Raw genomic sequence first — 27116 nt, 5'->3', positions numbered from 1 at the left:
CCTCATGTTCTTCTTCCCTGTCTGCATTAAGAAACAAAGGCACCCATTAAAATTACCTTAATTATTAGTTGTGCTGCTTCTAAAGTAAAACACCAGAACCTGAAAATAATACAATGATATCACACCCAGATTCCATTCCTAATAAACTGTCTTGTTCCTATTAATTTATTTTTTTTAATCTGTTTGTTCTTTCAGCACTTTTTCCATTTTTGTTTGAAGTCTCTTACTTTGAAGTCATAGAATTTTTATATTTGCCATTGGCTATAAAACTCACTCAGCTCTTTTATAACCTTTCATGATTTTTGCATTAAAAGGATTGCTTTTAGATACTCTCTAATTAGTTTGGATAATTATTAGCTTTTTGTTTGTTTTACTGCATGCTTCATAACAGAACAAGAAATCATTTCTGCAAATAAAGTGTCTGATGTAATCCATAAAATTAGAGTGAGCATCTTGAGAAGTGAATTTATTTATTAAAACATTAATCATTTACATTCATATTTTAATGTACCAAACATAACTGTTGAAAGGAGAAACACCATAAATGCATACTTTTCAAATATGAGAGAAGAACACATCTTCCAAACTAAAAATACCATGTAAATTAATTTGTCTTAGTTAAAAGAGAAGCAGGTACATTTTAGTATATTTTAAACTTTGTACTCTAGATTTAACATATCTTTATACAAATCCAGCTACCTAAATTGTTATGTTTTCTCCTAAGAAGGTATAGTATCTATAACTGACATTATGAGAAAGTTGTATTTGATTTTGGCATGTCTCCCACATTGTTGCTTGGGGAAAAACATATTTTCAGAAAACAAAGCTAGTAGACATTTTTCTAATGACTTACCATTAATGACTATGAGTTGATTATATGTTTCTACTGAAAATCAAAATCAGAAAGAACATTGGGTTATTAACTTTGGTAACTAAATTTTCAATATTTTGAAATTTAACATGTTTACACATTAGTGTGATTCTGTATTTCAAGCAGATAGTTTTATAGATGCTTTTATTGGCAAATGGTTCATATGTAATTTAAAAACAATTTTAATAAGTGTATGAGAGATAACAGAACAAGGCATTTTTTAAAAATTACTGAAAACAGGCTTGAGATATTGTTGCATTCAGAGTATTTTTAGAAACATGTTTAATTTATTATTGACAGTTTTGCTTTAATTTTTTTCTGCATTGTTATAATTTGTCATGCTTTAAATAATTCTGAAGGTTATGGAAACTTTTCATATTAAGAGTAAGAAAACCTCAGTTGTTCACATTCTTATTTTTCTCTATTATTGGTAAGAATTCAGCCTCCTTAAGGAATGACTCTATTTCCTGTTCATAAACCCATTGTAAAACATAAAATAAATGCAGATGAGAGTGAAATTTTAAATAAGAAGACTGGTAAAATACTAAATGGTGTTTCTCTTCACCCAAACAAAACCATTGGATACTTACTGCTGAAAAGGTCATGTTGTAATTTTATTTGGCTGTCAGTTGTCACTTTGCAAACCATTTGCTTACTTAGTGCGTCTCTAGTGGTGGGTAATCCCTTCTCTCATCATATTTCAGTCCATACAGAAGCAAATGAGCAAATGAAAACAAGAAGTCTTGGATGAGAGGAGGTACAAAGTTATTTCAGAATGCATTGATGAGATTACAAAAATTTACCCTAAATTTAATTAGGTAGAGAAGTTAATTTTGATGCTTTGCTCTGGTCAGGAACTACTTAAATAAGGAAAGAAATGCAATGGAGATTGGTCACTGCATCCAGTTCTTCCTCCCACTAATTTCGGGGATGGGGGGAGAGGAGGGAAGGAAATAAAAAACAAAAATAGATTAATCACCCTCACAATAATTTCTCAACACGCATTATGCTCCTTTTGGGGGCTAAAGGAATGGAAGGTTTCTCTTTGGAGCTTGCTGATGCTTTCTCGCCTTCCGATTACACACGGTCACATCAACATTTGACACGTGGGTGCCCTGAGCATGGCAGCGCTATTTACAAACACCATCCTGGGATTCCAGAGACTCTTATGTAACAGCTGAGCGAGTACAGGGCTTTGTGTGTCTGTGGGCGGAGAAATCAAACAGTTTAATTCGGTCCGCGAGCCCTTGTCTGGCTCCGACAGGGTCATGAACCAAAGATCAAGGTGTCTAGGTCAGGATTCACCCACCCAATGAGCATTTTTTTCTACCAAAACCTCCAAGCCTGTGCCTTAATATAGGATCGATCTTTTTTTAACTCTTGCAGTAAGCTACGCCAAACTTTTTTGTGATTTTTGGGAAATGTGGGCAGATTGTACCTCAGTTCTGTTTGTAATTACAGTGTCGCTATGACTGAAGTGCACATGCCTGCTGCCCAGTCTCACAAACACCTTTTTCAAAAGTATATTTTCATATCTGTAAGCATCTTCAGATGCAAGAATATTCATAATCTGACTTGCTGAGCTAGACACTCCGACCACCAAACACTCAGGAAAATGATTTGATCACCCTTCGCTTCCCACCCTGCACCCACCTTTCTCCCCTCCCTTCCTCCTTTTCCAGTTCCCCATGACCACACCTCCCTCCACTCTTCTCCATTATTAAATTCACATCAAGTCTTGGGATTAAATTTTTTTTTTTTTTTTTTTTTTTGCTCTCTATACTTAGGGAGTTGTTTTCCCTTTCCCAGATTGATTTTAATAATTTTTCATTTATATTCATCAATAAAAAGAAAGTGTGAGTTAAAAAAAACAAAGCACCAAGAATTTAAATGTCTAATCCTGTGTATCTGTTTTATGTTTCCTGGTGCTTTTCATTGTAAACTGTGAGATGACTGGTTGGGATTTTTAAAATATGAGCACATTTCGAGTTGTTTTCATATTGCATTTTAGATGGGTATCAACTCATTATTCAAAAATAGAACCTTTTTTGCCTAATAAAGAATTGAAATTAGATCATTGAAAAATGAACTTGTAGTTAATTAAATAATTGCCTTATTTGAACTCTGCTTTCATCACTTCTCGACCTTTTGGCTAAGATCAAGTGTGAATTCTGCTTTCATAGAATGAATGAATGAAAATATACACACACACACACACACATATGTGTATATATATATACATATATATATCTCACTACCTTTGTCAAAAGAGGAAAGATCAGAATCTTTGAAAAGTGATACTATAAAGGAAATGTATTTGTTTAACTTTTAAAAATAAAAGTTCTTTTTCCAAGAGTTAAATCAAGCAACAAATTTATTTTCTTTGTTTTGTTTTTCTTATTTTAAAAAATTTCATGATATTTTTTCCATTGCCATTTATTTCCCCATATTCTCTTCCTCCTCCATCCATTCCCTCCCCCGCCCCACAATCACCAAACAGTTGTTCCTGTCTGAGTTCTTCCTCTGTTTTTTTTTTTCTTTTTTGTTTGACCCATTCACCCCCCTTCCCTTCAGAGCTGTCAGAAATTTAGATCTGGAACAACTTAGAGATTATCTGTCCAAATCTATTATTTACATATAAAGCTTAGAAATCAATTTTAATTATTACATTTACTTAAAATTCAGCTGTTTTTATATCTGAGTTTGTTCTCATTTGGAAAAAATTACCAAGAATGACTCACTTAACTAACACAATAAAATCTAAGGATGGATTTTTATTTTATATCTCTGTTGCTGAGTAAAAGTTCCTTCTGGATTTGTAAAGATATAACTTGTCTAGTATTTATCAGTTATAAGATACTGTATATTTCTAAGGCATTGAATTAAGATATGGTGGAAATAGGTTATAGGCTTACAAAGATTCTTTTCAATTGCCTGTTTTATTTGCTTGTTTTTCATTGCTTTGGTATGAAGATGATATATTTATCTTAAATCACCCTAAGCCCAAATAATTAAAGTTTGTGTGAAATTACTTAAGAGTATACTTTACTACTAAAAGCAGTCCCATGTCTGAGTATTCTTAGGCTTTCACAAGAATCATCTTATCCTTCACTAGAACATTAATATTTTTTCTTCTTTGTACACCTTTGTTGGATAGTAAGTCCTGTGTGGTTATACACTGAAAGCAGTCAGAATTTGATAAAGGCTATTCATGCATTTTTGCTAAGAAATGGAACAGTGTGGTGATTACTGGGAGGGAGGGGCATGTAAGGGGACTAAAAATGGTAATGGAAAAAAATGAAATAAGAATTAAATTAAAAATGAAATGGATTTAAAACAACTTTCATTGGACCATAGTTTCACTTGAATTGGCAAGCATGCAATAAAAATTATTTAATGGATGAACTATTTTTTAAGTTTTTTGTTTTTTTTTAAATTTTTATTTATTTTTAGAGAGCGAAAGAGAGGGAGAAATGAAACAGAGAGAAACAGCAATGTGTGGTTGCATTTCACACACCCCCTGCTGGAGACCTGGCCTGCCACCCAGGTGTGTGCCCTACACTGGGAATTGAACTGGCAACCCTTTGGTTTGCAGGCTGGTGCTCAATCCACACTAGCCACACCAGCTAGGTCTGGATGAACTATTTTCGTAAAGATGAAACCTAGTGGCAATTCTCTTTGTATTATAAAATATCAAAAGTGTAGATCGAGTAGGAAATATACATATAAGAAGCAATATGGAAATTTTAGGCTGTTTATCCTTTTGCAGTTACTCATGAATGTATGTATGTGTGTTTTGGACTTTTGGTACCTGAGTTAAGTCCTCTTGGTAGAAATGGTTTATTAAACAAACCATCATTAAAGTCTCTGTCTATGAATATAAAATGAAAAAAGTACTGATGTCATGCATTTTTTAAATATTATGAAGTTGCACAAAAACCTTTGGATATTTTGCATACGTTGCATTTATATATATGGTTCTTTTAGGAAATAGCTGAGGAATCAGACAGGAGCTCATACATAAAAACAAACAGCTGGCTTGGTGATGTTAAGATTGGCGCTCGGGTATTCTCTCTTGCATGGGAGTTCCAGGTCATCCTTATGCCTTACCATGTGGTCAGGCACACTTTAATGTTTATACACACTGTTCCAGAATTCTGAACACCAGTGATGTAAAACTGGGGGTAGGGGTGGGTGGGGGGGAAGGAGTGTTCTGTAGCTCGTAAACTGTGTAATGACCTGGATCATGAATACTGATACAGAATAAGGAAGCACTGATTGTAGTAAAACTTGACTGGGGATGTAAGGGGAAGTTATGGTACATGTTTAAAGGAGGCTTTCCCCCAACACCCTACAGTGTTTATTTTAAAATTATCGTTACCACCCAAAGGAAGCTTTCTACTTTGAACTTTAAATAGTAGCGTTTAACTGGGACAAGTGAGTAAGTGCTTTAGAATCCAAGGACTGGAGGTGATGAAGCTCTCAAGAGTATCACTCTCTTTCATAACCAAGCTGACTCAGACTCTTTTAGAAGTTACAGCAACTCAACCATCTCTAATAATGTTACTACATACCTACATGGAAACAGACAATTGGAGTTAGAGCTACCATTTTCTCATGTTTTAAAATTGTTTCTCACCCATTATATGTTTTATTTTTCAAAGTATGTCACTTCTACTGCATATAGAAATGATTTCCAGAATCACTTCACTGAGTATTTGTATAGAATTACTTTGCTTAACATTATAATCTGTTTAAAAGCCTATTTCTACAACAATATGGAGGGTGGGAACCCTTTCTTATTTGGTAGAATCATGAGAAGGGGAAAGAAAAGGTAAGTGATAATTTTTGAAAATATGTAACAATAAAATGGTGGTATTCATTCAGCTATACCAGCAACTGTGTTTAGCATGGAAAAGTGCCTAAAACACTAAGGGGAAAACATGTTAAAATATATAGAGAGAGAGGGGGAGACAGAGGGGTAGAGCACTTTATAGAGAGACTATAAAGTGTTTTCAATGCATATATATTCAAGTTCCTTTCCTGTTTGTTACAAATTATCAAAAACTTTCATTCACCTTCCTTTGAACTTGTAATGGTTTTTCTTTTTGAACTGCGTATTTAATTGTGTGCCTGTATGTTTGTGTTTGAATTTGTTTTTGTGTTTTAGATTTGCTATGTAAATTAGAGGTGTTTCCAGCCACTTATAAGATATTGATTGCTACCTGGATTCCCACCACCTTTTTAACATTTTAATAAATCATCAGACTTGCAAAAATGTAGTACATTTTCAAAAATACAATCATAGATTGTTAATGGCTGAAAAGGACTTTAGAGACTCTCTCACTTATCTGTTGCATTAACATATGAGGAAAATGGAGGCTTGAGAAGGACAAGACAATGGTCTCAAAAGACATAATAGGATATTTATCATTCTAATAATACTCAATATTAAATAAGTTTTAACATTGTGCTAAGTGCTATGTACTTTCCAGAGATTATCTTATTCAGTTCTCACATCACCTTTATTTTTTTTGGTGCCATTATTATTCCCATGTTACTGAGGAAGAAACTAGGACACGATTAAATAACTTCCCTATTCATTTTGAATTATGTTTGCCATCTCCCTACTTGCAAATTTATTACTAAACTCTATAAAATACTTGACTGTGTTAATTTGCCTTGCCACTTTCCATTTCTGCTTCCCTCACTCATTCTTTTTTTCACTTCATTTTACTCTGCCTCTAATTTTTCCTCCTCGGTGTACTCACCTGTATGACCTTTTCCATCCTCTTTTCAGTTCTTTCTGCTTTTTTACCATATTTTTCCCCAAAGGAATCTATGTTGCCTCCTTATTTCTAAAGGATCAAAATCAACTCCTGAACAGCTGGAAGATCTAGTTTTAAATCCCAACTTTTCTTCTTATAAGCTGTGTGTATTCTTAACATATTAGGTTAACGTCTCTGAATGTTCTCCATTTGTGAAATTGGAGTAGCTAGTAAAACTTACATGGTTGAGACAGTCAGAGGAGTTAATATAAATCAAAAATTTTATTTTTTGTTCAAAGGCATTTGTCTCCACCTTCTCCCCACCACTTTCCCCTGCCCCCCTCCCCCACCTCCCTCCCTCAATCCTTCCCGACTTTGGCTTTGTCCATGGGTCCTTAATATATGTTCCTTGACTTGACCCCTCCCTTCCCTTTTCCCGCCCATCCCTCTCTCCTCCCTTCTTGACTCTGTGATTGCAGTGATTGAATACATATTTGTTCATTCCTTAAGCATATGTTGAGCATCAATGTATGAGGAAAGATGAGAGCCGTCATTCTTACCCTGGTGGAGTATATAGACTCATAGGAAAGAATCAATACTATGATTTTTTAAGAATCAAATAAGATGGAAATTGTAGGATTCCCATACTGGTCAAGTGAGGAATTTCCCAGGATACTTCCAGGTTTTTGCTCAAAGATGTGATTCCTCAAATGCCTGAATGGCCCTAGGTACTGGAGTTGACATAGCTTTCCCAACATTGGGGCCTAACAGAGATTACACAAGTCTAACAGCATCTCCTCTGAAGAATGCCCCTGGGGGGAAAGATGAAAGGTCATTTCCATTCCTTTTATTGTTTCAGTCAAGACAGAAACTGTGAGCTTTTAGTTTCATCTGTTCACAGTCATCTTTTACTGTCTTTAGTAGGTACACTAAGTGAAAAGATGCAGGCGTGTTCACAGAAATATAAAATGATAGTACAACTTAAAACTACTGAGGATTACAGGTGTTACTTTTTCTTAAGTGTGTTTCATATCCCATTTTAGGGTCAAGAGCAGATACTTTGGCATACACTGCTTAAAGGCAGACGATAGTCATGCTCCTGCTGTGTTCCCAGGAGCTTCCCATGGGAAGGAAAATGCCTTACATAATGGTGTCATGGGATTTGAGGCCCATGTGAAAGATGTTTTGGAGTGTCTACCAATTAGTTAACAGTTTAAAATATATCAGCTATTTATGTGTCAGCAACTGTCTTCTTTCATCAAGACTGAACTTTTTATGAGAGCCAAGGTCACATCTTCTGAGTTTGTTGAATCCCCCACAATAATTAGTGTGGAACCAAGTGCATAGCAGACCCTCACCACACATATCATATGTACTTCCTGATACACTGGTTGTCCTGTGTAGGTTGGAAACAGTCTTGAATACCATTCTGAGGCTGAACTATCATTTCCGGGAAATAAGAAGTACAGAACTGGGGTGATGGATTGGTTGTTTTCTACAGTGACTTTTCAAACATTACAAGTATATGATAACAACAAAACCAAACAGTTTTAAATAATTCAGTCATAAGTATGTCTTTATTCTCCCCTATAGTAATACATTTAGTTTTCAAAATTACTGCTGTCAAACTGTAGCTTTCTGACTTCCCATCATGGAAGCTGTAAAACTTAGTATTCCTCATTTCTACTTTTCTTCCCCTGCCTTCTGACTACTTCTGGATTCTGCACCATTATTTTATATTGCTAAGTTTAAAATATTTATATTTTGTTTTGAATCTATAGCTGTTTCTCCTGTGCTTTGTTGTTTCATGTTAACTAAAAAAACCCCAGTATTCACAATATTGTGATTATAATAAGTAGAGTGCACTATAATATCAAGTGGTATGGTTGAACATGTAGAGAAGGAAAAAATAATCCCATAGCACTAAAACTTGGTGGGTTCCAAGGATAATATTTTAAGCCTCAAGGTAAAATGGATTCCATTTTCTTCCATTTCTTTAATTCCTCAAAATTGTGCCCTATTTTAGTTTCTTTCACTTTTGGACTTAAATTTTCTTGCAAGCTTTTAATTTTTCTTAAAATTTCTAATCCTGTTTGTTCTTATTGATAAAAGAAACATATGTTTTCATCGCATTACAATGATTTTTCCAATTTCTTAATTATGCTATTGGTGAATGAAATACTTTCTTAAAGTTACTATTCTCTGTGCTCTCTGACTTTTCTATTCCGAATTAGAGTTTCTTCTCATTATTCTCCTGGTTAGTCCACTATTACTTTAGTCCCAAGACTTTCCATGTATTTGATTCTTTTTTTTTTTTTTTTTTTTACTGACATACGTTCTCAATTCCCCGCCCCCCACAAAGAAATGTGTAGGAGGCAAACTGAGTCCTTGCATGTCCAGAATGCTTTAAATTATTTCTCAGAATTAATTGATAAATTATTATATATACAATCTTGGTACAGAGTAATTTTCCCTCAGAACCTTGGAGACATTGGTATATTCTTGTCTTTCATCCGGTTATGTTTAGGAGATATCTGATACAAATGTAATTCCTTTTTTTACATAACTTGTTTTTTTATTTAAATGTTTGTTAAAATCTTTATCTTTTCAGCTTTGTAATTCCACTAAAATATTTAAAGCTCAGGGGTAAATTTAAGTCCAAATGTGTCTCGGCATAGATCTTTTAAAATGCATCCTTTTCAGCATTAAACGATCCTTTGCAATCTGGAAACAAATGCTGTTCCCTCCCACTTTCCTCACTTGCTGCTCCTCTTCCTGGAACACTTTCCCACTTTCCTCACTTACTGCTTCTCTTCCTGGAACACTTTCGCTTCAGGCATCCATGGGCATTGCTTTTTCCCTTCCTCCTGGTCTCTCCTTGAATGTTACATTTTCAGGAACACATTCCTTAACCGCTCAAGCTAACAGAAGTGTCACTTTTTATCAGGTTTATTTTTTTCTTTCATAAGGTTTATTATCTTTTATGAGGTTTGTCACTTGGCAGAGTATTTGTTTTTTCATGCTTTTTAAAAAACTTATTTTATTGTCTGATCCCCCCAGTAGATGTGAGTTCTCTGAGAACCGGGGCACCGTGTGGGTCACTGACGTAGAGCCTCCGCACATAGAGCGGTGGCTGCGCATGGTAGGCACTCCATAGGTATTTGTTGAATGTATGAATGAATAAAAATGGTTAAAAAAAAGTAAATGACAGTGATATAATTTTATTTTTGCTGCTTTTCTCTTTAAGGTTACCAGTGTTGCATTTTCTCTCTTTATTTCTCCCTATCAGAAATTAAAGATAAAATATCCATTGAGCTCACATCATAGGTGAAATTAGGCTTTCATACCCATGCGGCATAGCGGAGACAGTATCCCAGGAGCTTCTGGGGACAAGGAAACATTTGTAGCTAAAATGTTATACATATTGTCAGCTATATTCTTTCCAATCTTATTATAATTAGATAATATTTCAGTTACATTGTATGTCCAAAAGACTTTTATGGCTACTTCAAAATGTAGACGTGATTTACAAAACTACTTCAACTTTTAGACAGTGATTTGTAAACCGAGTTTTGGAGCTAGGGCAGAGGAGCACTGCCTGTGTTCTCCCTTGTGCTTTCTTTCGGCTGTGTGGCTACCAGCTTCCTTCTAGACTAGGAAAAGCAGCACCATTCCTGATATTTCTTAGTGTTTACTATCATGATGAAATAATATCATTCACTAGTTCCTTTGTTCTGAGTCTGAATATCCTTGGCCTTTATTTCATAGTGAAAAATAGTTATATGGAGATAATTCTTCATATGTAAGTTTCTACTGGTTTTGAAATACCTTCTTTGTTTGTTTTGAATGTATTTTTCTTACTGTTGTTATTATTTTTATTATTAAAGCCTCAAAATCCAGCAGAATTTGAGTTTGATTTGTAAGTTCCATGCCAGGAGCTCTATTTCTGTTTTGTTCAGTGTTATCCCCAATACCTAGCACAGTGCCTGAAACACAGTAAGTCCACAATTGATATTTGTTGAATGTAGACTGATACTTATAGATAATTCTCATTCCAAAAATTTAGTAGCAAAAAAAAAAAAGTCTATACTGGTATTACTCTACTTGATGCTAGTGAAACAAAGTATAAATCCATAGATTAGTTTTTTCTTCTTTCCAAGTATAGAGAACTTTTTAACTTAAGAGAACTGATTTAGGCATTGTAATACATTTTATTGACATAATAATATGTAACTGTATAATCAGATTGGAAAAAAATACTCCAAACAAGAGTCCTTTCATTGATCTTCTGTTTATTTAAAAAGTGGCAGAAAGAAGAGAATTTTAAAAAATCGAGGTAAAAAAAAATCTTCAAATAAACTCAGGTAACTGTTGGAGGCTTCCTGTGCAATTCTTGAACTCTATACTGGCACTAACAAGATGCATCTCTTGAACTTCTACTGCTTCTTGATAAAGGATGCTGGTCCTTGTTGCCAGTATCAGTTATATCTGCTCGTATACAGTGCAAACTACGATGTGGTACCTGGGATCTTAAAAAAGTAAGGCAGCAGCATTTGTACCTGAGAATAGACCTCCAGAATTAAACTAGACTCTTTCCTCCAAATTGCATTATTCATTTTCATGTGCTTGTCTTTACCTGTTTTGGAGTCTGTCTTCTAATCTTCTCCCTAGTCTTATCTCCTTCACATGTCCATAGCATGCATTTCTCGGACAGGCCAGACAGATTAGTACATATTTAGTATTGCAAAAAAGGAATGCTTGTCTTTAAATGAAATCTTTGACTTGTGATGTGATTGATGCTGGGCAGGATGCTTATTCAGTATTTCCTCATCTATTTAATGAAGGGCTTAGACAAAATAACATTTCTTAAATTTCACCAAACTTCAAATCCAGCATAGTACAAATGTTAAATAAATATTTGTTTCATTGCATTTTGTAAGTGACCTTTTTATTTCCTTCCAAGGGAAAAAAATAGTATTACGTTCAAATGCCTGTATAAACATTTCAGAACTATGAAGCTTCAATTCAGGGTTTCTTATAGGTTATCTTTATACTTTCGGCAATATTTCTCATAATGTGAGAATATTTGTGGCTTTAAGAGGTGAAACTAATTAACTCTTCTCCCAACTTAAAAAGAGAATCTTTTGGTGAGGAAAAATAGTATTCATTAGAAGTGTTCTAATAGATGATATTTTTTTGGTAATGAAATTGATAGGGGCAATTAACAAGTTTTTTTTTCCTAAGTTGGCTATGCTACTACTATCTTGCTATGCACTATATTGCCTCTCTGACAGTGCAAAGAGCAAAGTTACTTCGTTCTTATTTTTATAAACCAAACTTTATTTTTTTTAAAAAATTAAAATTTTCAATACTAGTTGATATTATATTAGTTTCAGCTGTACAACATAATAATTAGACATTGAAGTAACATACAAATTGATACCCTGATAAGTCTAAGTAACCCCCTGACTCATACATAGTTTTTAATTAATATCAACTATGTTCCCTATGCTGTACTTTACATCGCAATGACTGTATTATAATTGCCAATTTGTACTTCACCCAGATTAAGAAAGTATGCTTCTCACCCCGACTCCAACCCCCTCCCATCTGGCAACTAATAGTCTCCTCTCTGTATCTCTGAGTTTATTTCTGTCGTGTTTATTCATTTATTTTGTTTTTTAGATTTCACAAATAAGTGTAATTATATGGTATTTGTCTTTCTCCGATTTCATTTTTAGCATAACACCCTCTAAGACCATCCATGTTGTCACAGATGACAAGATTTCATTTTTTTTTATGTCTGAGTAATATTACATTGTATATATGTACCACATCTACTTTATCCATTTACATACTGAGGGACACTTAGGTTGCTTCCATATCTTGGGTATTGTAAATTATGCTGCAGTGAACATAGTGAGGCCTATGTCCTTTCAAATTAGTGTTTGGGATTTCTTTGGATAAATACACAGAAGTTAAATGTGTACTGGATCATATGTGATAATTCTAATTCTAATTTTTTGAGGAAGCTCCATAGTGTTTTCCACAGTGGCTGCACCAATTTGCAGTTGCACCAACAGTGCACGAGGGTTCCCTTTTCTCCACAGCCTCACCAATACTTGTATCATAAACCAAAAGTTAAGTATTACTTCAGAGAATAGATAATGTGAAAAAAAGAGTCCTGCTTCTCAGATCTTCTTAAGGATATAGGTGTTGTTTTTTAAGAGAAAGTTCACTTCTGCATGCCGACACGAAGGATAAAAAGTTTGCCTGTTTTTAATTCCTAAAGGAAAATGTACATAAAATTGCTATTTATTGTGTACCATTTGCTAAAATGATAATTTCCTGTATTAATCTTTTAAGAAAAATTCAATCTATTGAAAAAATTAAAATAACAGTCATTTTAGTAGGTAAAAGAAATAAAGTCTAGTTTTGAAAATGACTGATTTGCTACAAGAATGCAAAAGTTGATGAGACTAGGAAATTCAAAGAAATTTGCTGGCATATTTTCTTGACCACTCAGTTAATGCAAAAGTCCATTTGTTCAGATACCAATTGCATGGTAAGTTAAAATGTTTTTGAACTCAGACTGATAGCCTTAGGACACCTCCTCTAAGCAAACTGATGTATATAATCAGAATTATAATTGAACAGAGATTAGTACCAGTTAGAAAAAATCTTGAGACTTTTTCAGGACTTTAACAAAATATTGACTGAGGGTAGATGCATGGAAACATAAACATATTACTGATGCCTATAAAAATAGAGTATATAATTTCTTAATAATAGGTAGCAATGACTTGAAAAGACAATTTTAGTCATAGCTCTTGACTTACAAGACTGGCCACTTTATAATGACTCTTGATACTCCTCTGCCTACAACATAAAGTGGTCAATTATCAGCAAATCTTTTTTATAACATTGTGCTGCAGAGCTATTAGGGAATAATATAAAGGCTTGAGTTTGGGTTTTTCCCCCATGAGAAAGCTAAACAATTTCAAGTGTAATGAATATATTGTTTTTAAAGATTGAGACTGAAAACTGGCATTATTTAATGCTTCCATTGCTAAAATATAAATAAATCTGACCAAATGGATGGATGGATATCTTTTAAGTTTATTACAGAAGAAAATGAACACAATCTCTTAAAATAAAACTAAAGTCTAAAGAGAAAACAAAATCATAGTTCTTTGTCAACATACACATATAGAAAGTTATTATAAACCTGCACTTAATATGCTAATTTGAAAAAATCTTTCAGAGAATAGAAGCAGAGGGAGTCTTTCCTATGAGGCTGTTACCCAAATACCAGAACTAGACAAAGACATTACAGGAAAAGAAAACTATAGATTAATATCTCTCATGAATATAGATATAAAAAAATCTTCAACAAAATATTAACAAATCAAACACTACAGTGTATAAAAAGAATTACATACTGTGACCAATAAGATTTATGCCAGGTATTTGATGCTGGTTCAACATTCAAAAATCAATTAATGAGATTGATCACATTAAACAGGCTAAAGAAGAAAAACATCATTATATCAATAGATGAAGAAAAAGCATTGAAAAAAATGTAACAGTATTTATAATAAAAACTCAGCAAACTAGGGATAAAGGGGCAAGTTCCTCAACTTTATAAAGAACATCTAAAACAAAAACAAAAAACCTCACAGTTACCATCACATTTAGTGATAAGAAATTCAAAGTTTTTCCACTAAGATTAGGAACAAGTCAGGGATGTCCCCTCTCACTATTGCTTTTCAACATAGCACTAGAAGTCGTAGCTAATGCAACAAGACAAGAGGAAATAAGAGATTGGGAAGAATAAATAAAACTCTTTGTTGCCAGATGACATGATCTTCTATGTAGAAAATCTGAAATAATCAACAAAAATACTCTAGCAACTAATAATCAATTACAGCAAGTTGCAAGGTACAAGGTTAATATATTAAAGTCAATTACTTTGCTATGCACCAGCAATGAACAAATGGAATTTGAAATTGAAAATACATTGTCATTTACATTAGTATCCCCCAAATGAGATACTTAGGTATATATCTAAAAATATATGTACAAGATCTTTTGAGGAAAATATCTGATGAAAGATATCAAAAAGAACAAAATAAATGGAGTGATAGTCCACGTTCATGGATAGGAGGTCTTAATATTGTTAAGATGTTAGTTCTTCCCAACTTGATTTGTAGATCCAACACAATTTCAGTCAAAATCCCAGCAAGTTATTTTATAACTATCAGTAAATGGATTCTAAATTTTAAATGGAGAAGCAGAAAACCCAACATTCAAATACAATATTGAAGGAGAAGGTGGACTTATACAACCTGATTTCAAGTCTTACTATAAAGCTACAATTAATACAGTATGGTATCAATGAAAGGATATGTAAATAGATCAGTGGAACAGAATAGAGAGCCCAGAAGTGACCCACATATAGTTGGCTGATCTTTATTTGACAAAGGTGGACTAGAAACAAATTCTTTTCAACAAATAGAGCTGAAACAACTGATCATCACATGCAATGAAGTGGATCTAGACACAGATCTTACACTTTCTACAAAAACACAAAATGGACTATGAACTTAAATGTAAAATGCAAAACTATAAAACTCCTAGATGATAACATAGGAGGAAACCTAGGTGACCTTAAGTATGGCAATGACTCTTTAGATGAAACACCAAAGACATAGTCCATGAAAGTAATAATATAAGCTGGAGTTCATTAAAATGAAAAACTTCTCTGTTAAAGTCAATGTCAATAGGGTGAGAATAAAAGCTACAAACTGGAAGAAAATATTTGCAAAAGACAGGTATGATGAAGGACTTTATTCAAAATATACAAAAAGAACCCCCTCCTGAAACTCTTAGAACAATAAAAAAATGAACAACCTGATCTAAAAAATGGGCAAAAGACCTGAATAGACATCTGACCAAAGAAAATCTGCAGATGAAAACTAAGCAGTTGAAAAGATGTTCAACATCATGTGTCATTAAGGAATTGTAAATTAAAATAACAATGAGATTCTAGTATGCAACTATTAGAATGGTCAAAATCTAAAACACTAACAATACCAAATGCTAGTGAGAATATGGAGCAACAGAAACTCTTCATTCAGTGCTGGTGGGAATGGAAAATGATCAAGCCACTTTGGAAGAAAGTTTGGCAGTTTCTTACAAAATTAAACTTACTCTAACCGTGCAATCCAGAAATTGTGCTCCTTAGTAGTTACACAAAAGAATTGACAAGTGATATCTACATAAAAACATGCACATGGATGTGTATAGCAACTTTCTTCATAATTGCCAAAGTTTGGTAACAACCAAGATGACCTTCAGCATGTGAATGAGTAAATAAACTGTCGTATTCAGACAGTGGAGCAGTATTCAGCACTAAAAAAAAATAAGCTACCAAGCCATGAGAATACATGGAGGAACCTTAAATGCATATTCCTATGGGAAAGAAGCCTTTCTGTAAAAGCTACATAAAGCTTGATTTCAATTGCATGACATTCCAGAAAAGGTGAAACTATGAAGACAGTAACAAGATTAGTGGTTTCCAGGGATTAAAAGATAGGAAAGAGTGAATAGGCAGAGTACAGAGGATTTTTAGGGCAGTGAAAGTATTCTATTGTATATAGCGGTGGTGGTGGTGGTGGGTGCTGTCATTTTACGTACAGCTTTGGATGATAATGATTTACCAGTGAAGGTTCCGCAGCTGTAACAGTGCTCCGCTGCGGTCAGGGATGTTGATGATGGGAGAGGTGTGCGTGTGTGTGGACAGAAGTATGTGATCACTCTCTGTACTTTGCTAAATTGTACAGTGAACCTAAACCTGTTCTCAAAAGTAAAGTTTATTAAAAAAAAAAACAACCAGACAAACCTTAAACTTAGAGAAATACAATAAACGAGGCAATGAAAGCACGTCTTCTCTTCCTCATGGGTAGCTATACTGTTTCACTTCAAGTCCTCTTTAGTCACTCAGTTTTCCAAGGTGAGGTTAAGGAAATAACCTAATCTCTTTCTTAATTGACCCACAACTTTCTTTGCAATGAACAGTGAGCACCAGTCATTCATAGAAAGGCTAGTGGAGGAGGGGATTGGGCATATTCAGATGGGAGTCAGCGCCCATGGTACCTCAAAGGCCGTAAGCCAAATTCTTGTACCTACAGACACCATGCCTTTTCCTAGAGAGCTGAAGATGAAAAAGTCTTGCTTGGTTTTATGTATTTCCCCCTTATCAGTGCTCAAAAAGTGAAGGGTGTATATTCTCTTCATTTATGAAATAGCCAGCTATTAGTAGAAACTTATTTTTAGTTAACCGTTACACTTAGATGATTTATGCCACCTCTGACATGCTCTCTGATACAGCATGATGTCCTTCATGGCTCTGGAGACAACCTAGGTACCCTGGTCTGGCAGGCACTTAGCGGGGAGACTGACCTCACACTATAGGACCATCTACAGTGAGGTTCTCTAAAGCAGCTGCATTTCCTGTGGGACCTGATGAAGTCTGTCTCATTGTTAGGTTCTTTAGTTTTATTCATTTTTCTCAAAAGGAAAGAGGTTTTTCTAGCATGCAAAGTATCTGGCTTTTAATGGCTACCGAGCTGAAATAACATACATCTACTAATGGTGTTCATTTGTTTGTTTCCGTTCTCTGCTTTGTCTGGTCCATCCTTGGAGATGAGAGCAGGTATGTCTTTCTGGTCAGGTGACAATTGATCTTTCTTAGAAATGACACTTTCACATTCCCAAGTATAAGGAGTTAGATACTCCAGTTTTTATTTAGCTTCTCATCCACTCAGAGTCAGTACAGAATCAACATGTCTAATACTGATTTTCATTGCCTGTGAACCCAATTTAACTCAGCATAAAGGGCTTTTCCTAGACATCATTCTCTAATGGTAAAGTCAGTGGCTCCTTTTTTTCCAAACTCCACTTTGCTCAGTGATGATTTAACAATGATGATTTGATTCTTTTGCTATCTAAAAATACTGCCCCACATTCCAAGACCCCTGTCATTAATACATAGGGGAAAACAAACTCTCACATTCCTGTTCTTTTCTATAAAATATATGCACACATGTTCTATAATTACTGCGCTTTTTTGTTTTAAAACACATAGTGGGTTTGTTTTACTAGGAAGCAGTTATGTTTATTTTAGAGCTTATTTTTTTGTACTCTGAAATATTATGACACAAAATAAAACTTTCCGAAACATATTCTTTATTATTTATCACTATCACAAACTATATTTCACATTCTAATTGTATTATCCTTTTATCATTCTTGATAACTCAAATTTTTATTCCTGCCCTAGCCGGTGTGGCTCAGTGGGTTGAGTGCCGGCCTGCGAACCAAAGGGTCGTCAGTTCAATTCCCAGTGTAGTTGCAGGCCAGGTCCCCAGCAGAGGGCGTGTGAAATGTGACCACACATTGATGTTTCTCTCCCTCTCTCCCTTCCTCTTTTCCCCTCTCTAAAAACAAATAAATAAATAATCTTTTTTAGAAAAAGGCTCATTAAAAAAAAATTTTATTCCTTGTCTCTATTAAAGTCCAAAAATCTCTGGTTCTATACATTATTATTTATTATTATGCTCATTCATATTTCTATCTAGAATATTTTAAAGACCTTCAAAAAGTTCCTATTACCAACCGCTCTCTCAAAGCCAAGATCTATGTACTTTTTGGCCAAGTCTTTTTTTATTTTCATTTTTGGAGTGTGTATGTGTCTCTGTCTGAGTGATCTGTAAACCCTACATTTTGGTTACAATTAATATGCTTTTAGAGGCTTTCTTTTTCCTGGGAAACTTCTTAATGATTTTTACTTTGTTATGTCATGAAAAATGTTTGTCAGAGCACCATAGCACTGACAGTGCTTCTCTACTTGCTTATACTCTTCTGATTAGAGGAACTGGTAGTAGACAACCAGCTCTTATTTTGGTTTCTGCAACACAGAGATTGCTAGGTGACTTTAATCCCTCTCAACAAGAGCACAACAACAACGAATTCCTGTCCCTTTAGATTGGTATATTTTACTTAGAAGATTTAGTTAAAGAATGATTTAAAACATTTTTCGAAAATGTGCTTCTATATGGACCACCTCCTACAGCCCTAACATGGCATTAAATATTTTTAAATTATGCTGCTATTTCTTTATTTTTATGATATGCTTGTTAATAAGAAATCATTTATCTTCTTAGTAGCAATAGTTGTACAGCATACCCAAGAAATTAATACATGAAACCCCAGTTTAATATGAAAATGATAATCTTATTGAAAATATTATGTCAAAGTTTTGTTACTAAAGTATCTATTTGGATTTCTCATTTATATGACTCTCTAGGCTTATGTATGATTGAAGATACAGTTTTTTATACTAAGTATCGTTAGGGAGAAATATAGTTCAATTTTGCCATCCTGGTCATTACTTAAAGGTTTAACTTTATAGTTTTATATTTAAAGACTTTAAAAATTATCATAAAATATTTAATATAATTTTCATAGTTAAGTTTGAAAAATTTTTTTAAAAAAACCTTTCATTTTTAATTTTCTTTCCTTCCATCAGATTTCCCCATGATATTGTTTTCTGGCCATTGCCAAAGTTAATAGTTACATTTTTGCCGATAAAAAGTGGTAGATTTGCAAAAAAATTTAACATTTACTTAATGCCTTTTTTTATCCCTTGTAAAATTCATATAAACAGCCAGAGCTGATAAGCAGCAGGTGGACCCGAGCGTGGCTCTCCTGACGGTTACTGAAACGTTGCCAGGGCAGCTGGAGAACTCTGCTGCCCTGAGCCACCGCAGCTCTCTCCTCCTGACTTCCTGACCCTCCCCACGATCCACCAGCTATAATAACCTGGCCTGTAGGTAGCCTCTGGGACCCTCCTGCAGCACTCGAACCCATGGTTTTGACATGCTGGCTGTTAACATTTTGATTATCACTCCTGTGTATTGAAAGAGAATCATCACTTCTCTTAACTTGATGTTTACTAAACTGTTTTTAAGAGTATCTTATGATAGAAGTATTTCAGTGACTCAGTTTTGCAAAATGCATATTTAATTTTTAACAATCCAGGTAATCATAACACTGGAGTTTTTCTGTGTGTTTTGAAATCTGAGTATGATGTTCCATTTTAAGGAACAAGGTACAATTAGAATCTTTGGGTAATTTCCAGAATTTTTCTTTCTTCTTCGCCTTTTTATTGGAAATAAGATTTGACTTGTTTAAAATTTTAGAATGCAAAATGTAGACAGTATTATAGCTCAAGTAATGTTGATTTTTAAAAATAGCAATAATTCAAACGTTGGCAGCTTTATATATAGTATAAAATTTTCATTTTATGTATTATTTGCCATCTCATCAAGCATCAGAATTTTTTTCATTGATCCTTTGATATTTGTATTGATGTTATTAATGTAATGGCTTTAAACCTTCACTCATATAGCTCATATGATTTAAAGCACCCTTGCATGAAGATACTATCTGGGCTATTGAATGATTTATATCATAATTAATAGATTTAAAAATGTATTCTTTTACTTCCCATCTGTCTTAAAGAAATGGGAAGGTGAGGTTACTATATACCTAGTAATTTTCCTGAAGAGTGGGGAAAATGAATTCATTTTTTAAATATCTAGGTTAATATTATAGTTTGAAGCAGTTTTTTAAAAAGCACTTACAGTATACCAACTTATCGATTCTCAATCTATTACTGTTATGAATGGATGTAATTAGCAGTTCAGTCTAAATGAGCCAAATGAGGTAGTAACCTCATTACTCTGAAAATTCCATTACATCACTTATAAAATTACTTTATCTAAAGGAATAGAATATACATTGTAAAAATTTCTTTTGAATGCATAATTAGCATTATGACTATCAGTTACAGTTACATATCACAATTTAAGGATTATTCATTATAAAGTTTTAATATTATTTAAGTGAAATTTAAATTGGGAAAATTCTATCAATATAAATTTTGCTCATGTTTTTATATCTTATTCATTTGTGCAATATCTCTTTTTCATATATATGTATTTTTTCTGTCAGCATCAAATTAGATCTCTAAGTCTTAGGATCATAAAGCCCTGAACCTGATCTGGAACAGAGATACAACAGTTCAACATTTTATAGTCATGACTGAGGGTCATGAAGTTATGGAGTAAAAGTATCAGCATTAGAACCTGAGATGGATTTATATCCTGGTTATCTCTTTTACCTGCCTACTTCCTTAGTTTGCTTATGGGTTTATGAGAGTTATGGGAGAGAAGTTTCTTCTGAGATTCATCTCAAAGCTTAGCTCCAAGTAGAATAATTGTTCTGCAGTCAACTATATAAATATAATCACCAATACCTAAAGTTCCTTGTGTGGAGAAACAGGAAGTGATAAATGAACCATTAAAATCAATACGCACACTTTTCTTTACCTCTTTTTCTCCTTTCCCCTTTTCTTTTCCTTCATTACATGTAAATTCTAGAGGGGATCCCCCAAATGTTTAGATATTAGGATGGCAGTTCTGTTGTAGAGAATTATGTTTCCTGTTTTAGTGGATGAAAAATAAACCATATTCTTGTACTGGCATTTCACAGAGTTAAGATACCGGGCACATCTCAACTGGTTTATAAAAACCCAGCCTCTGACCAAAGAGGTCTTGTATTAGCAAGTGTAAGAGTGTTTGTTTCCAGATGCAATGAGTGTCATAATAATGTATGTTTCCAAAAGCATATTTATATATTTTTTTGCTTGATTTTAACTCAATATTTTCCTCTAGTATGGGTTTTCAATCTTGATTTTTAAAAATATTTATTTCTTCATCCCCCTCCCCCTTTTTTGATTGTTTCTGGAAGATACAGAAGTTGATCTGATAAATCTACAAACAATGCCAAATGAATTCATACCTGTACTTCTCCATTTCTGTTTGATTCTTAAATAATTTCTTTGTACAATGAAAATACTATGCCAGTTTATAACTGCTACCTAATATTTTAGCTTTCATTGGCAATTTTAGATCCATAAGGGCTGTTGATTAGAAACAATCTTGTTTGGTGCAGATTTGTTTTTTTCTTAGTGGAATTTGTTCTGTAAACACTTACTGAATTTTTCCTTGAAGTCACCAAGGAAAAATGTGTTAGAAAGTGCAGGGAGTAAGTATGCAAAAGGACTTCCTTTAGTTTCCTTCCTAGAGCTTTGACTGCTGTAGTGATTTTTTTAAAGAATTAATAGAACAGCCATGGCTGCCAAGTGGCTGACATTCTGAAATAGCACTTCCCTTCGGCACCATACAGTTGGGATCATTTACTTGCAGAAAGAGAGAGAGAGAGAGAGAGAGAGAGAGAGAGAGAGAGAGAGTGTGTGTGTGTGTGTGTGTGTGTGTGTGTGTGTCTGTGTTGGGGTTGGGGGGAGAGAGAGGGAGAGGGAAGGAGAGGGGAGGGGAGGAGAAGGAAGAGAAGAGAGAGAAAGGGGAAGAAGACCATTTTGTGGGCATATTCTGCTGAAGTCAGTAACCTCCTGTTCAGGGAACTCTAGTCTCACCCCATTTGGACCTGGAGGAGGATCACACTGAACTGGGGAGCAGCGAAGGCAGCATCCCAACAGGAGGAAACACCTATTGCTTTGAAGCTTTGAAGAGGCAGGGGAAAAGAAGGATTGTATCTAACAAGATAACAGTCCCATTTATAATGTAGGTATTTAATGACTTTTGATCATTGATAGATCCATTTGTTGAATGGACAATGTATTCGAGGCCCCAAAGAAAAATTTCTATACATGATGTGTAGCTCATATTGATACATACATGTTTATAGGTGGGATGACTGGTTTGTAAAAAAAGTCATATGTACTTTTTGAGAGAAAGTATCTGCTTCTGGGGTTTGAAATATAGAATAACTTACCTGTAACCAAAATAAAATGTTCTCTCTATTGAAACTCAGCCAGTGGAGACTGTTAGGCCTGGTAGAGAAAAGTGCACAGGCTCTGGAGTCCTGCCCCACCTACAAAGTGTGTGCAAAGTGACACGACCCATAGTATTTTGAGGCCTAAATGACTTAAGACATTCAATGAATCTTAGCTATGTTTATTTTTTTATCTCCATTCTGAAAAATATTATAGACAGTACATATTATCCTTTTTTAAATTTTTGTTGTTTTTATTTTTTAAAGTGAATATTTTTTTTTTCAAATACATTTGTCTCTGCCTTCACCTACCACTTCATATTACCTTTTAAAACACAGCGAAGAGTTGAGGAAGATAAAATATACCAGAATAGGTTTCAGTTTAGGAGAACAAAGAAAAACTTCTCTTGGAACCACATAGCCTTAGTGAGATTGCAACTTTGACTGTGAGGTTTATTTCATTTAATTAAAAATATGGATATGTGTGTGGGGGTAAGAACATTTAAAATTTAAAATGAACTTACAGGCTTTTATTCTTAGATCTCTCTCTCTCTCTCTCTCTCTCTCTGCCTCTCTGCCTCATATCTTGACCTGTCTTCAGCAACAGTTACCCTTCGTATTTATTACGCTTTACATTCTAAGCGATTTTTTCTTATAATCCAGTTTTCCATGTCCTTGGGAAAACTCAATGCATAAGCTAATTGTCAATATTTTGCAGCTTCTTTGAGAACATTTATCATAGCCCCCTACATAGTATCATTGAACTCTTTCAAAACAGGTACTGAAGCTCACGAGTCATCACTGTATTGATTTCTGAATATTATCTTATTGGAGACATTCCAAAACTGAACAAAGCCAGGACTGTGACCACTGAGGAACTGTGTTCTAACAGGAGACCTGTGGTCTCTTACAGGTGTACATTCTATTTGTTCAGATGGCCTCTTTTTATAACGGGGTTGTTTGAGGCATAGAAAACTGGAACTTCACGTTTCTCCTTGATATTTTGCCAGCTTGGTTCCCAGCCAGCCCGATAGCTGCTTGTAGGGACACTCCTTGCTCTCGGACTCCCGACCCTGTGCCAGCCCTCAGAGGGCAGTCCCGCTCAGCTGCTCGCACCGTCCCGACCAAGGGCACCGCTGCTCTGGACGCCCCCAATGTACAGGTAGACATCTCATACCAACTCAAGGGACTTACAGCTAAAGTTCCAATAAAACTCTGAGGTAAAGAATGTTATTTTTACCATTTCAGTTTTATTTTACAGTTTTAAACGGAAAATAGGAAGGCAAGTATAGAGCTCTGTTGCTTTGCCTTCCTCAGTGTTTGGTCCCTAAGTTTCTAAACCCAGCCTTCGGAATCTAAGGCCTTACAGGCAACGTCCCTTCTCCAGTGGAACCAATTCTTCTTTAATCCTTTCTAAAAGCAACACATATTTCATTGTCTCCAACCCCACCTCCTGAATTTTGCCCGTCTGATAATTATTGTATGTCTTTGGATTACGTAGCTTCCCCAAATATATCATGTCAGGAATTTGTTTTGTCATTTCAGATCTCTTTCTAGAATTATCCATTTCTCTGATTAATTCCATCATTCTTTCAAGCTAGCAAACTCAAAACTTTACTGTAATTGAGACTTTTTTCCTATATCTAGAATGTTACTAAAGTCCAGTCATTGCTCAATCAGTAATATTTTTTCTGCTTGATCCTTTTGTTTCATTTCCTCTGGAGCCCTCTCATTCTCTTACCATTTTATGTCTGAACTACTGCAGTAAGTTAATATCTCGCTTATATTATGTTAACACCTAAATCTTCTTCACACCCATGAGAATGGCTATAATAAAAAAGACAGACAATAACAACTGTTGGTGAGGATGTGGGGAAATTGGAACACTCATACATTGCTGATAGAAATGTAAAATAGTACAGCCACTTTGCAAAAACAGTTTGACAGTTCCTCAAAAGGTTAAACAAAAAATTACCATATGTCCCAGCAATTCGACTCCTAAGACTCCTACTCCCAAAAGAGTTGAAAACCTAGGCCCACACAAAGACTTCTAATAATGAATGCTCATGTTCAAAGCTGCATTATTCACAATAACTTAAAGGTGGAAGTAACCCATGTCCAACAAAGGAATGGATAAACAAAATGTAATATATACATAAATGGAATACTATTCAGCCTTAAAAACGTAAGGAGCTCTTCCTGTGAGTGGCCAGAGGTGGCCTCTGATAATTGTCTGCTATACACTTGACCAAGAAAATCCCACAGAGTCATGCAAAGCAAGAGGTTCAAATCTTCTTGTTCACTTGAACACTCGTGAAACTACTGAGGCCATCAAAGGCATGCATATTTGAAAAGCAAGCAAGTATCTTTAGGATGTCACCTTACAGAAGCAACGTGTGCCACTCTGTTATTACAGTGGCAGAGTTGGTAGGTATGCCCAGGCCAAACAGTGGGGCTGGGCACAGGGTCAGTGGCCTGAAAAGATTCCTGAATTTTTGCTGCACATGCTTAAAAATGCAGAGAGTAATGCTGAACTTAAGGGTTTAGATGTAGGTTCTCTGGTCGTTGAGCATGTCCAGGTGAACAAAGCTCCCAAGGTGCAGAACAGAACTGACAGAGCTCATGGGCCACACACGAGCTCTCCCTGCCACAGCCACACTGAGATGAACTTACTGAAAAAGAGCAGATTGTTCCTGGGCCAGAAGGGGAGGTTGCACAGGAGAAAATAATATCCCGGAAGAAACTGAAGAAACAAACTATTAAGCCCCAGAAGTAAATTCAGCATAAAATAAATGCTAATAAAAGTAAATGGAAAAAAAGGAAGGAAATTGTGACACATGCTACAACATGGATGAATGTTAAAAGACATGTGCTAAATAAAACAGCCAGTCAAAAAAGGACAAATATTGCATGAGTCTGCTTATATGAGGTATATAGAAAAATCAAATTCATAGAGACAGGAAGTATAATTACATTTGCCAGGAGCTTTGGGGAGGGGAAAATGGGAAGTTAATGTTTGATGGGTACGGAGTTTTGGTTTGAAAAGATGGAAAAGTTCTCAAGATGGATGGTGAATAATTTAATGCCGTAGGATAAGTTAAGACAGTAAATTTAATATTATATATACTTTACCACAGTAAAAAATACTTGTATGTAAATAAATGTTCATAGCATCATTACTTACAATAGCCAAAAGAAGAAATACCTCAAATATCCACAGTGAAGGGTGATACACCAATTCAGTGGAATGTTACCGATAAAAAGAAATGAAATAATAATACACACTAACATGAAGATGAACCTTGGAAACCTTATGCTAAGTACAGGAAACCAGACACAAAGAGCCAGATTTTACAGGGTTGTATTTATCTGAAATATCAAAAATAGGCAAATCCATAGAGATAGAAATTCAATTAGCCAGAGGAGGGATGAATGAGAACTGACTGCTGATGGGCACTGGATTTATTTGAGGAATGATGAAATTGTTCTGGATTTTAGGTAGGGGCAATAATGGCACAACTTTTTGAATGTACTAAAAATACTGAATTGTATATTTTAAAGAGATGCATTTTATGATCTGTGAATTAATCTCAACTTTTAAAACCCCACATGATGCCATGTTTCTAAAGGAGCCGTATGCCCTTGTCTCAGCTTATTATTTCTAGCTATGTAACTTTAGAAAATTAAGTGACCTCCCATCTTACTCGGTACAATAGGGATAATAATAACTATCTCACCAGCTGTTTGTGTTAGATGAGGTAACACATGTAATACATCCAGCACTGTGTCTAACATTTGTTAAGAACTCAGTAAATTTACTAAGACCCCTTGGGATACCAGCTTTCAACAGCTTCCAAGACTATTCCAGATAATGTTTTCAGATATTTGGAGAAATGGCCTGACTTCCTTAGCCATTTTACCAATGCTCTTTATGTTCTGACTCAAATATGCCTCTCCAAAGCTTACAATGTTCCTTCATAGAAATCCCTAGTCAGAATGGGCTTTATATTCTCCCTCAATGTTCTGTACATATTCTTACAGCTCTGTCTGACTGGAAAGTGCTCTCTTCCTGTTCCTCTCTGTCTTTCTCTGAATTTCGCCCTGCCCTTAGAACTCAGGAGACTTTCCGAAACCATGCTTTCAACTTCCTCCTTTATTTCATGGATGGTAATCTCTACTTTTTGTGGAACTCAGGATTTTTACGACATCTTGACCAGTGCACTTTAGTTATGTATATTTGGTTATATACTCTGTTAGGTGATATTTTAAAAGTGTGTGTCCAGGCTCACCGGCTCAATTAAAGGGGCCACATGTTATTATTCTTTTGCATATTGCCTTGATACAGTGATATTCTGAATAAATATTTGCCATTTATGGGTTAAGTTAGTGCTACATCTCAGCAAGTACAGGGGTTTAAACTAATGACTCTCAATCCTGGCTGCACCTTAGAATAACCTGGGGAATAAGGCTTTGTTTTAGCCCAGCAAATCACAATCTGCCCAGAGGCCTCAGCTTCACTTGCAGGTAATACTGTTACAACCACCACCGAGAGCCAT

The 27116-nt window shown here is 34.8% G+C and overlaps 1 protein-coding gene across 1 annotated transcript in view; it reads left to right on the top strand.

The window, feature by feature from the left end:
* Positions 1–27116, top strand: part of TET2 (tet methylcytosine dioxygenase 2) — a 113870-nt gene that overhangs the window by 9129 nt on the left and 77625 nt on the right. The window lies entirely within an intron of this gene.

The sequence above is a fragment of the Pteronotus mesoamericanus genome, unplaced genomic scaffold (genome assembly GCF_021234165.1).
Source record: "Pteronotus mesoamericanus isolate MK-2021 breed Mesoamerican mustached bat unplaced genomic scaffold, CSHL_Meso_final scaffold_232, whole genome shotgun sequence".
In the NCBI taxonomy this organism is placed as follows: Eukaryota; Metazoa; Chordata; class Mammalia; order Chiroptera; family Mormoopidae; genus Pteronotus; species Pteronotus mesoamericanus.
Note: the sequence above shows the minus strand (reverse complement) of the source record. Positions and strands in the feature narration are given on the sequence as shown.